Source organism: Passer domesticus, chromosome 7 (genome assembly GCF_036417665.1).
Source record: "Passer domesticus isolate bPasDom1 chromosome 7, bPasDom1.hap1, whole genome shotgun sequence".
NCBI lineage: Eukaryota > Metazoa > Chordata > Aves > Passeriformes > Passeridae > Passer > Passer domesticus.
The window spans coordinates 54,400,438-54,413,382 of record NC_087480.1 but is presented as its reverse complement, the minus strand read 5'-3'; the positions used below and the strand labels follow the sequence as shown (position 1 = coordinate 54,413,382).

The window sequence follows — 12,945 nt, the reverse complement described above, 5'->3', positions numbered from 1 at the left end:
AAAGGGGATAAAATCCTAAGCACAGCAGGTCCTTCTTAGCTGCAGGGTTTGTGCCATGAGCACCAGCAGGACAACAAGCAGGAGAAAAAAATATTCAACTTATCCTCAACTTTGGCACATCTGAGCTACCAATTATTCTTCTTTCTCCTAGGTTATTTCACCCAAATCCCTAATCCTGTTCTTGAAACACCAGAAGCAAAAAAGAAAAAGTAACTGAAATGCACATTTTAAAAAGCTCTGCTGAACTTGGCAGTAGGCTCTGGATGTCCTCAGAGAGCTCAAAATTTAGGGCCTGAATCAATTCCTATTGGAGCTTTTCCATTCATTCAACAGCAGAGAAATTGGGATTGTCAGTAAGAAGACAGGCAGGGGAGGCAACTGCATAGGAAAGAGGACAGCCAGGATGCCTGGGTTGCTTTCTCATCTCCCTTTCCCAAACTCATAGCCCAACAAGCCCCTGCACCTCTCCACAACTGTTCCCACCTTTGCAGACAGCATTTAGGCCATTTTAGCTGCTGCAACTGTGCCCAAAATAATTTCACCCTTTTCAAAAGAGTTTCCTTCCCCATGATTCATGAGCTCACAGACCAGAGGTGAAGCCTGGGAAAGTCCAGCCCAGAAGGGAACATTTTGGATAGGCATGAATATGTAAAAGCAGGGTGTGGAGGCTTCACTTTGGTTTGCCAAACCCAGGCTGCCCGGGTGCTAGAAAAACCTCTTCCCTTCCCTGGGATACTGAGCAGAGCAGGGAGGTGGGAGGCAGCTAAGCACTAACAGCCTGTGCTGCAGGGTCGGGGCCTCCATCGAGGTCAGAGACACTCTTCATTCCTGGAACACCCCCAGCCCCTGGCCTCCCTTGAAACCTGGGAACACAGCCACCTTTGCCCCACCTTCCCTGGCTGTGCCAGGCCCACGCTGGCCACCACCCAGATTTGGGGCCGCTAATTCTCATCTTTGAAGTAAAAAAAGGGGGAAAGGGAAGAAGAGAGGAAGCAAGACATGGAAAGGTCAAGCGCCTTCGCCAAGGCGAAATGGCCCATGGGTGGTGGAGCTGGCATTTGAGCACAGGAGCGCCTGTTCTCTACACCAGTGCTAAAACATCCAGACCACCCTGCTGCCTCCGAGACCACACCGCCTCTGTGAAATGTGTGGAAATTTGCAGGCATTTTCCCTGATTTTTACAGGGATTTTTTTTGTTGTTGTTCCACACTTGGCTCACAGCTGTTTGCCAAAATCAAATTGCTGAGGTGTTTCTGTCTCTTTAAAACTCCACGAACAGACACTTGGACAAAACCCATCAGTGAATCGCAGCTGCGGTGGGGGGGATTTGATTTAGCCATGGCAGGCTGAAAGCAAGAAACCCAAACTGAAATCCAGCCCAGTCCCTCTGCCACTCCAGGCTGTTCAGAACACACAATCCCCCTGGCATCACCCACTTGCTGTGAAAGGTGCTGGCATCTGGAGAACCAGCCTGCTCTTTGATTCCTCCCAACAAATTAAGCAGCATTTTCTGCAATAACTGTTTTACTCCATACTTCCAAAGGAAAATAAATAAGAAAATGTTCAGGGGGCCTCTTGCTCCAGTTCTATCAGGTTCTGCTGCAGCTTGCCATCCATATTCTGGAGGATGATGACAATTTGCTCAGTTAAGCATCTGCACCTCACCATATTTCCCCAGCTTGTCATCACTCTGCTCTGCTTGTAAGACAAGCACAGCCCTAGCATCTTGAAAGCCAGGCAGAATCCTCTCCTGTACCTTCTCAGAACTCATTCCTAATGGATGTACCACAGATAAGACCTCATTCCTGCCCTCAAGGTCCCTGCCAATCCCAGAGCCTTCCCCTGGACCATGCACTTCCCTATAGACCAGCACCCAGGCACATCAGGTGTTTCAGAGGAACAGAGAAAGATATTCAAGGCTTATCCCAGGCAGAGACAATGCTGCAAGCAAAGCACATGGAGATGATCTGACTATTCTTCCCTCCTTAAAAAACCCAACATAAGACACCAGCACATCTGCAACCAAATCACATTCTGCAACTTGCCACCAAGGTTCTGAACAGCAAACAAAAGGTTAAACAAACAAACCCTGAGCAATAGCTCAGGCTTGACAGATGCAAAAAAAAAAAAAAAAAAAAAAAAAAGCTTTCAGCCAGTAACATTTCTTACCCAGCTGTAGGTTCATATTTTTAATGTCAGATTGCAAAAATAATAAAAAGGGGGGGGGAGTGGGAAGAAGACAAAGAAAAGCAAACTTTTAGCTCAGAACTGGATGGGAAATGAACTGGAAGCTCACATTTGTGTATATTTTTTTCCCTGGCGAAGAGAATCCAGCTGGTATGTTGGAAGGTCCTGAAAACCTGTCCTGACATCAGCAGAAGTGTGAGCAGCAATACCTCTCCCGTGCTGGCTCATGTGTTTTCTCCTATCTCACTTCATCTCTCACTAAGCTCGAGCGAGCCCACACTATTGCAGATTTATCGCCATCTGAAAAACATTAAATATCTCAGGGTTTCAAATATTTGCAGACAGCTGAAGAAGTGGCTGTGATGGAACTGTCTCTTTCTGGCATAAAGCTATCAATTTTCCATGAAAGTTGAGGCCTGGATTTTTTTTTAATTTTATTTTTTTACCCCTGGTAAAACACTGTAACAAATTACTTGCTCCCCTTTTAGCGAGAGCGAGGAAAGCGGACAGTCATTATTACCAAATGTGTGCACGCACAAGTAACTAAGGGAAAATAAATCCCATTTGAAGGTTAATTAACTAAGGCAGGGTCACAGCTTGACAATCTGCCCTCAGCAAAGGGGAAGCACAACATCGGAGGGTCTATGAAGCAGAGCCATAATGAATTGTGACTTGAGGCTTGTCTATACAGGGAAATTACCGTGCAGCCAGCTCAGAGCTGGATTTATAGTGCTCACTCCACATTTATAGCATTAGACCCTTTGTGCAGACTAATTAGGAACTAGTTTACCTCCTTTACCTTCTGACAAATGCTACTTTGCACAGAAGCCCAGAAAAGCAAATTGAGCCCCATCAACTCCTTGGTTTTCAGCCTCACTGCTGGCTTTGCTCAGTGAGCAGCAAGTCCAGGCTGGAGAGTGAGAAGGGGATGAGGACAGACACGTTCAGCCCCCAGAATATGAGCAAGAGCTTAGGCTTGAGCCCAACACCCTTCAGTGCCCCCAGATATGCATGGAAACAAGCCTGCAACAATAGTCACAGCCATCCTTGTGCAGAAAGCTGAAGGTGAAGCACTGGAGGAGCCAGGGTACATTTGACAGCTCAGCATCTCATTCAATCCACTCCTCACTCCATCCCTGTCTGAGCTGTGGTGCCTCTCATAGCCTCATGGGCCCAGTGGATCAGGAAAAACCACAGAGGTTTAGCCCTGGAGGCTGCAGGAGTCAGAGCAATGCCTGCAAGGGGAACCACACCTCCAGTGCAAAGCAGGAAGGAGTTCTGGTGGAGCAGACCAGGGCTGAGACCAGCCGAGATTTTTTCCCAAGGAAATGTCTAAGAACAACCAACTGGCTCACTTTCACTGTCCCTGGCCTCTTGGCCAAGCTGTAGGGCAGCAAACCAGCACCAGGCCACCACAGTGCTGAGCAAACACACCCATCACAGAGGTTTTGCACAGGTCCTTCTGCTGTCACCCCTCTGCCATGCCCCAGGCACAGAGGCTGCATGGAGTCAGTGTGCTGCAGAGGGGGGCTGTGTCAGGCACCAGCTGGCACAGGGACAAAGGACAGAGCTGACTTGGGCAGCACCAGGCCCGGAAAGGAGACAGGACCAGGCTGCCACACACTGATTGACAGCTGAAGTCAAGTCCTTTAAGGTTGCTTCACAGATGCAGGGTCACACATGTGAAGGTAGTCAGGACACCAGGTGCCAAAAAGTGCTGGGGAAGGTCAAATATGCCATCAGCAGTTCAAAATAAACACACTTCTTTTGGCATTTTGGCCTTTTGAGGCACCATACAGACAGGGATGTTAACAGATGTCAGGAGGAGGAGGCGTGGGAAGAGCTGTCATGTGGGACCCTACAGAGACCTCAAAGTCAGTTCACCTCCCTGTGCTGCTGTTTCCCTGCAGTAATAGAAGAAAAGTAACCTCCTCTGGGGGAAAAATTTTCCAAGTCTTAAGGGGTGGCAGAGATAAGAAGGAGCCAAGCCATGGCTTTCAAGGTGAAACATGGCTGCTTTCATACCTCATTTCCCCCATACCAGAGAGGATGGGCAAGTTTTAGGGGTAACCTCAAGGTGAGGAACACACTTTTTGTCCAGCAGGGTCTCCAGCACAGTGAAACAGGCCAGCCAGTGGGGGACACACCATATGGTGGGCTGAAAGCTCCCCCTTTTGGGGAGATCCCTTTGGAGACAGCTCCAGCACAGGGAGGAGGTGTCTGGCAGACACATTTCCGTGCTAAAACCAGAGATAAGCACAGAAATGACTGCCTATCTCTCATCTGCTGTGGCAAGAATGAAAGGGGTTCACTATGAACATTCACTCCCTCTCTTCCCCTTGGGGCTTGGAAGTCCACCATCTCCTGTCTGCAGCAAGTTTCCCATTTGTCACTTTATCTCAGTTTTCTTTTCCTGCTTACAAACTGTAGATTTCACAAAACTTCTGAGAGAGCTGCTTTACTGAAAAGGAAATGCTTGAAGCCAGCTTGACTGCAAGGTGAGCCCTGCTGAAGGCTCAAGTCAGCTGGTGAAAAGACTGTCTTTTCCCCAGTAGTCCAAAACCCAAAGGACGTGGAGATAAAACCATCAGAGAAACTGCTGAAATGAGAAACAGGCACACAGGCCACCGAAAGACAGAGCAAACCCCAAGAGGCACCATCTAAGCAAAACCATATGGCAATCTCAGCCGAGCCATCAAGAGATGGATTCTTTTCCTACCCGGCGCCTGCCTGTGTGCTCTCCAAGTGCCTCCTTGAGTCCCTTCCAGCATGGAAGCATCCCAAGTGACCTGCCCAAAGTGATAACACTGAGGTAAAACCTCCTACATGACCCTTTTATTTCTCTGTCCTCTGTTCTCCCCACACACACTTTTTTTTTTTTTCTCTTTCAATGTATAAATATTCTTTCCTTAGTCACATCTAACCCACCATCATCTAAGACTCTTTACTTTCACCTACTGGATATTGGCAAAAAAATCTTCACTGGAAGGGGGGTCAAGCATAAAGACAGGCTGCCCAGGGAAGTGGTGGAATCACGGCTCCTGGAAGTGTTCAAAGAGCACAAAGATGTTCAGGTGGTGCTTAGGGACACGGCTTAGTGGTGAACCTAGCAGTGTTATGTTAAAGGTTGGACTCTACAGCCTTGAAGGGTCTTTTCCAGCCTTAATGCTTCTGTAGTTCTCAACCCAAGCACTGAAGAATCAAGCACCTCACAAGCTTCCACAATGCTGGCATCACACTACCAGCACTGGCCAGCTCAGGAGAAATCAACTACAAGACAATATTCCATCATGGCCCATCAGATGAGTTCTTTCATGAGCAATTGAGGGGAAAGAAAAACACCAGTGAGATGGGGATTAAAAAAAAAAAAATCTGTGGGTATATAGTTTTATTTCCAATGGCCCATTCCAAAGTAGAGATTCGCGTTCATTGCTGGATATACAGATTTCATGCCCATGAAAATATAGATGGCCCCTTCTCTATGAAAACAGCCTGGGGAATAAAGTAGGTATAAAGCCACATAGTACAAAATCTGCAGGCTGGTCCTATGAAGTCACAGCCCACCGATGTGTGCATACTGTCATATATTTACCTAATAAAATATAAATAATATTTTATGTAGGAGTCAGTTTATGAGGCTGTGTGTATGCAGAAATGGGAGGACCTGTTATACAGGAGGGAGGGAAGGTTAAAAGACCTGTGTTGTCACACTGATTTACAGGCTGATTTAACTGGTATTTAAATATGATTATTTTGGGGGATGTGGGTGGTCATTCACAAGAGAATGCCAATATCATTATTTAAGGGATTTTAATTTATTTCTTGGGCTCATGCAGTCGTATGGAATCCAAATACATGAAACTGCCAAAAACTCCAAACACCCATTTTTGGGTACATTTGTATGGCGCCTTTACCCAAAACACCCCAACAAACACGTAAGGACCTTTACTCCTCAGCCTCTGAGAACAAGCCTGTAACATCCATGACACAGACAAACCCTCTGGGGACAGAAGATGTCCAGAAGCCTTCTCCAGCACAGGGAGGAAGGTGGCTTTCACCAATGCTGTCCTGACCATAAGGCTCCTCTCCCTCATGCCCTCACCCACCTCATATTTCTACGCTGTACACACTCATATAGTCTTATTCTTATTTTAAGAACATGAATATATACATCTGAAAACCCAAACCATTAAAAAGTAGTTGGCTCAGACTTTTACTGGAACACGTGCACAAATATGTTGTTTGGATATTTTTACGGCCATTAACTTTTCCATATATAACCCAGACCTCCCATTAGGTGTTGTGAACTGGATCGCCTCTTTACTTGCCAAGTTATATTTCAATTAAATTAAAGTCACCTTTGGTCCTAATGAACCCCCGTTGTTTGCCTAATGCCATGATTAATTCCAGCTGCAAGAAATGGTATTAGCCTGGGTGGGTACATGGTTGAAGACTCTGATTCTCCTCCAAGATTTATGGGTGCTAGAGAAGGCTCCATAACTCATGTTGCTGAGTCTATAACTTTTCAGGCAGTAAACAGAAGCCTCTGCCACAACAGGCCTCCAACTGGTGGATTCACCCTTAATTTGTTCCTGCAGAAGCTTGACACAATTCTTCAGGCACGGATAAACTCCTTTTTTTCCCCTCAAAGCTCAGCAGAAAGAGGCAGCCCAGGCTCTGCACAGGCACTTGGTGACAGACTCCTCACCTGCAGAGCCAGGAGGGACTGAAGCCTGTGCTCTCCATCCTCACCCTCCAGAAGTGAAAGGTTCCCTCAGAGCATGCTGCCACACCAGATTCATAGGGCCCAGAAAAGAAAAGCAAACAGGGCCCAGATTTTGTGCTGTGGTCTGAAAAATGCTGAGCTCTGGTTCGAGGGCTTAACATTTATTTTGGATCCAAGACTAGTTAACATGGAAGGGTTGTATTGGAAGTAGAAGTATTGGAAGTAGAAGCCACAGGCCATCCAAACCCCAGGTCACTCACACACATGTCCAGCCACTAAGATGCTCATAAGGAAGAGGATGGCTCTCAACAGCCTTGCTCAGGGCCACTACAGTGATCCTAGACACACCTAGAGCACATCTAGAGGCCTTCCAGGAGACGCAGACATGCGAGACTTAGCTGTGAACCAAAACCCACCCTTGTCATGAGGTCTCAGCTTTGCCAAAAAGGGGCTGCCTCAGTGCTATAGCGGAACCTAGACTTCAGATACCCCAGCACTACAGGGCAAAGCTCCATCTGAGTGCAGAATTTTTCTGAACAATCTCCTGTGCAGTGAAGATTTGCATGATCAACAGCCACTGCTGAGCTTCTCCTTCATCACTTATCTAACCCCCTTTGACCCCACTTGCACTTACAATCATCATGGCACCCAGTGGAAGAATCTCACCACATCCCCACCTCTAGTGTAGCAAAGGCAGGTGCCTGCCAGGCACAGCACAGTGCTGGAGTTGTGCCAGCTCTGGCCACAGCTTCTAAATTCCCACTGTACCAGGACATCCTAAAGAGAGCATCATAGCGACCTACAAAACCCTGGAGTTCTTTTATTTAACAGGTGAACTCACTTATGGCCAGCCCCTTCTTCATTCCCTTCCCCTCCTCCCCTCTGTATTAAGGGCATAGAAGTTGCCCGAGTATTCAAAAACATGACAAGATTATCAGTCCTTTTATTAGTTCCAGTGGCAACCTGATACCATGTCCCATGCTGGCCACTTGCTTCACACCTCCCAAGGCAGCATAAACCTTCCTTACTCATAGCTGCAGAGATTTCCAGAAAAGAGAGGGAAATCAGCAAGTTTCCAGAAAATTAAGTACTGTTCAGAGATTGAACAGGATAAGAGCAGATGGGATACCTCAGCTGTATGAAAATTTCTGCCCTCTGTCAATAAAATCATCATTGCAGAGGGGAAAAAAAAGTGTTCTGTTGCCAGAACCCTGCTTTAGGTTTGTATCTGTGTAAGACAAGACCTGTTGCTTACATCCAAGGCAGTCTTTCCCTGGCAACCAGCCTAGAGGATCAATTCTTGGGAGAATTATCACCTATTTAAACTCAGGTATATCAGGAGTAGCTCAATCCAGATGGAGTTTAAGACAGAGATGAGAATAAGGAAAATTATTTCAGAGGGGCCAAGGTAGCAGAAGCAAATATTCCTGATTCCAAGGCTCAGAACTGTTTTAGTCCATACAGAAGCTCAACACAAAACACAGCCTGAGCACAACATTACCATATTCAGCTCCCATGACTTCTCTGGCACCCACCTCACCTAGACCAGCACTGCACTTGAGCAAGAGTGAAGAGGCAGAGCCAAACCATGTTATGCAACTCCACAAAGAAATACAGAGGTTCAATGTGCTTCAGACAAACCCAAGAATAACCATTGCACTGTGGAAAATATTTGCCACTAAAGCATTTTTCATTAGAAGTGGCATTTCTGAGCGTTCTATCCTGCTGAAAAGCAATACCAGCCTCACATCAGAAAGTCTTTAAGGAAAATTTCCATTGCTATAATTAACTTCTATGTTGAGATTGTATTGTTCCTTTTTCACAGAAAAATCTCAGCAAAATTTCCATGGTTTAAAGGCAGCCAAAAAGGTGTCCTATTCCATTTTTCAGGAAAAACTTGTGGTCACAAGGCATTTAGGGGAACTTCAAGTTATACATGGGGTGCAGAGCAAACAGAGGGTAAACATCTACTCCCCTGAAACCCAAGACAAGCAAGATGAAAGGCCCAGCTCATTCTGTGACACTGGAGCAGCCACAGAGTCCTATCTGTTGGCCAGCAGTTGCAGTTGCCATGGGACCACAGAAGAGTCAGAAATAATACAAGACCCAGGCTTGTACAGCATGTTCCTTCTCCCAATACACCTCTTCTTACAAGCTTTATTATTAACTTGTAAAATATGTGAAGAGACTCCAGAATGAAGGCAAAACCTTGACAAGGAATCTAAAAGGAAACTCAAGCAAACTGTACCCCTCACTGCAGCCAGCTTCTCACCCAGCTTGGCTCCAACAGTGAGAGACCCTCCTACATGAGCTGGGATTTGTCCCCACAAGAACAAATTCACTTTTTCCAGACAGGAACAGCCCTGAATGAAGCCCTGTAATTCCCCTGATCTCTGGTTTTGGGTTGCTAATGCAAGCAGATTAATAGACCAGCCACTACAGGAACCTGCTCCACACATTTCTGCAAAGTCCTCTGGTTTCTGTGCTTCATTTCAGAGATGTGGAGGGGCAGGCAAGACCCTCCAAGGTAACAGCTAGAACAGAATTTAACTCAATTACCTGAGCATTGAGCCCAGTAATTTCCAGATTTCTCTGTGCAGCTTGCTCCTCACTATTTAAATAAAATAGGAACATGCTTGAATTCTACTTTGAATATAGTTCTAGCAATCAGGTGCTGGTTTTATTCACACACTCCCAAAGTAGATTAATAATACCGTTTACTCCTGGTAATAGCAGTCCACAAACTGACACAGTAATATTAATTTCATCTTTCTGAGATGAGAATATTTAACTTTCTTCTCTTAACCTCAAGACCTAACTCCAAAATACTGGTGCACTGATTGTTGAGTTCTCGAACCCTGTAAAAAAGGTCAAAGCCATTCTCCCACTTTTTATACCCCTTCATCAGAGTTTACTGAACTTAAATAAATATGCTGTGATTGGGGTGGGAAGGAGGCAGAAAAAGGGAGAAAAATAAAGAAAGTCTAGTTTATGTCCATCAAGACAAAGGAAGAAAAAACTGTTCAACTGTCCAACAAACACAGAAGTACGATCACATAAACCCCACAAAGAGCTCAGAACCAGGTGAATCTCGTGCACACTGCTGCCCAGAGAATCATTAGGAGACCAGGGAAAGGTGAATGCATTTTGGAAAAAACCTCATGAGAGTAAAGGCTGCAACCATGATTGCATTGGATTCATTGCTCATAAAAGCCTTATTTTCCTTTGTTACAGCAGAATTTTCTTGCATTTCAGAAAAAATATCAGAAACAGCCTTGCTGGTGAAGCTGCACATTTCCAGGATACAACCTGGAGCTCACATGTCAGAGAGAGCAGGTCAAGAGTTTGTGAGGCAGCTGACCCCATTCCCAGCAGAAGACATCCTGCCTCAGAACAAGGCATCATCTCAGCTTTCCTACTTCCAAGCCAAGTGCCTCAGGTTGGTGCTGCTTCCCCAGCCCCCACAATACCTGATCTGCTGCTGCCTCCCAGCATCCAAGCAAGCCCCAGTATTGTCCATTTTTGTGGGTGCTGGTTTCCCGGATCTGAAGCTGGTCTTGCCAAATACAGGGATTCCCTTTGTGAAAGCCACATCCTGTTCTGCTGCCGAATCTTGGTTCAGGAAAGCTATCTATAACACATCTGCCCTCACTCTGCCACTTAAAGACCACTGACAAGTACAATTAACACCAGGTCAAACATACCACTCCACATTTCAGAGACTCTGGTTTCAGCTGTTGTAATGAAGATCTTGGATTGTGCCAATGACTGGTAACAAACACCAGGACATAAAGCAGGGTCAAGAAATATCTGGAGGATTTTTTTCCCCAAATCAGTGAGGATTTTAGTCTGTATTTTGCTTACTAACTGACAGAAAACGGATTTGTTAGGATTACTGTCTCTGTACTATATGAAACCTACTAACATATAAATACCTATTTTATATATTATACAGAGTTAAATGACACCCAAAACTATCCAAAAACTCAATATAAAGTTGAACAGACTTGACCATCATTCAAGGAGACAAGTCACCCAGGGGAAAACCAAAACAAACAAAAATAAACCAAACAGAAACCTTATCATTCCCAAATTTCTTCCAGGTCTGCTTCAGTCCCACTGATGCATCTTCACTCCTTATAAAAAAAAATGCCCAGTGCCTTGTCCAGAGACTCTGATAAACAGAGTGAGGATATTCCAGGATATCTCAGCAGAACATGAAGCTAACAGGAGGAGCAGATTTATTCTTTACATCTTTTAGCAGCTTCAGTTTGAAACTGATTTTGTTGTTGTGACATTAGACCACAATTAGACTGCTGAATCCCAGGGCTTGGTTTCACATGCTGGGAGCACCCTGTGAAGGCTCTGGGTGGAGCTGCATGGACAGGCACATTAGATGAGCACAGCTTCTGCTCTGCTTGTGGTTTAACCCAGGAAGAATTCCCAGAAATCCCACATGCTGCAAACATCTTTTCTCAAGAGGAAAAGAAATAAGTTTAACATGGTTTCACAGAGCCAAAAGACCTGGTTTGTTGGACTGGTATTTGGTTACACTCCCAGCTACACCTGATCCCCTTCACTGCTCACTCACCATCCCACAGGGAACACTTGTAGCAAATCATCCACTTGTCCTAAAGCAGCATGTTTGGATATGAAAAACTGGAAAAATGAGACTTCAAAAGCAGGCTCACATCCTGTGAAATGCTTCTTCTGCTACTCTGGATCTTTGCAAGCAAATCAGACTCAAACATGTGACTCGGTTTGTTCATCATGGAACCTCAGATTCTGCAGTGACCCTCTCCCATCACACCAGGCTGCACTACCACATGGGACAGCTGAAACACAAATACATCTAGCCCCTTATCTTCAGAAGGCTTCCAAAGATTGCTCTTAAAAGTCCTCACAATGTAGTGAAACAAAAGAACATTTCAGCAAAAATAAAAAAATTCCACATTCCCATCAGATTCTGTTTACAAAACACATATCAAATCAACTTTTTAACCTTCCCTTTGACAGTAAGAAACAATCAGAGTAACTGCCATCCATGTCACATCTCAGTCCCCAAATCTAGAAGAGGATCGCTATTCATCAGAAATGGGCAAAGTTGCCCTAAGCAGCACCACAAAGAACTTAGCCAGAAGGAATTTTTGAAACACCAAAGGGGAATTGTGAACAGATATGAATAGGATAACACTGCAGTAAGCTCCACATGGGTACAACAAACCAACAGCAATAAACATATGATGACAATCAGCTTCACCTTTAAATTCATGTCTCCAAGAAAAGGAAATAGTTCTTACCTGTGAGCCCATGGCAGATGGTGACACACAAGGATAAGGTGGCTGCATAGCTGGTGGAGCTTCCTCCTGAGGATCAAAGCTTGTCCTTATCTTACAACCCAAGTGAAGTTTGTAGCCAGACACTGCTGTCCTGGTGGACTAGCAATCCCAGCTGCTGGCACGTCAAGGAACCTGGGCAGAAGGCAAAGCAGACTCATTACAAATGGCCAAAATGTTCCTCTCCATCCATAACCCAACCATCCAACTCCATCCATCAAGAACATCTTTCTAAAGCAAATCCTGGTGGGTACATGGGGCATGGACTGCCCTGGTGATAGGGGCTCAAAAGCTGAAGGCAACATCCCACTGCAAATGGGTAGAAGAATCCAGGGCAGATCCTTCCCTTCCTCAAATGACATCCCAGGTAGAGTCACCTCCTGGAGATGGAGAGGGACACTTCAGTCAGACTAAGTTAGCTAACACTTTTCACCTGGGATACTCACAGCTAAGCCCAAAATGGATTTGCTGGCAGTGTTTACCCCTTGCTGTCATATTGCTGGCACCTGGCCATACCCCAGAGCAGTAAAGCAGACAAAGGCACAGAGAAAATTATGGGATGAACTCTTGGAGCAGCCATACACTCATCTAGAGTTTCAGACCCTTCATTTGCAAATCAGTTCTGGCTGACACTATGGCAACTGGGCCACAAGAGTCTTCCTTCTCCAAGCGAAGAGACAAATTAGCCCCATTCCC

The 12,945-nt window shown here is 45.5% G+C and overlaps 1 long non-coding RNA gene across 5 annotated transcripts in view; it reads right to left on the bottom strand.

Moving 5' to 3' along the window:
• The window catches only part of LOC135305301 (uncharacterized), a 219,057-nt gene that overhangs the window by 205,078 nt on the left and 1,034 nt on the right, over positions 1-12,945 (bottom strand). For 4 of the 5 annotated variants that reach the window (XR_010366520.1, XR_010366519.1, XR_010366518.1 and 1 more), the window contains exon 2: positions 12,214-12,384. This is a non-coding gene — a long non-coding RNA (uncharacterized LOC135305301). Of the gene's footprint in view, positions 1-2,229; positions 2,488-12,213; positions 12,385-12,945 lie in introns of those variants that run through there. The other variant, XR_010366516.1, reaches the window with a different exon arrangement.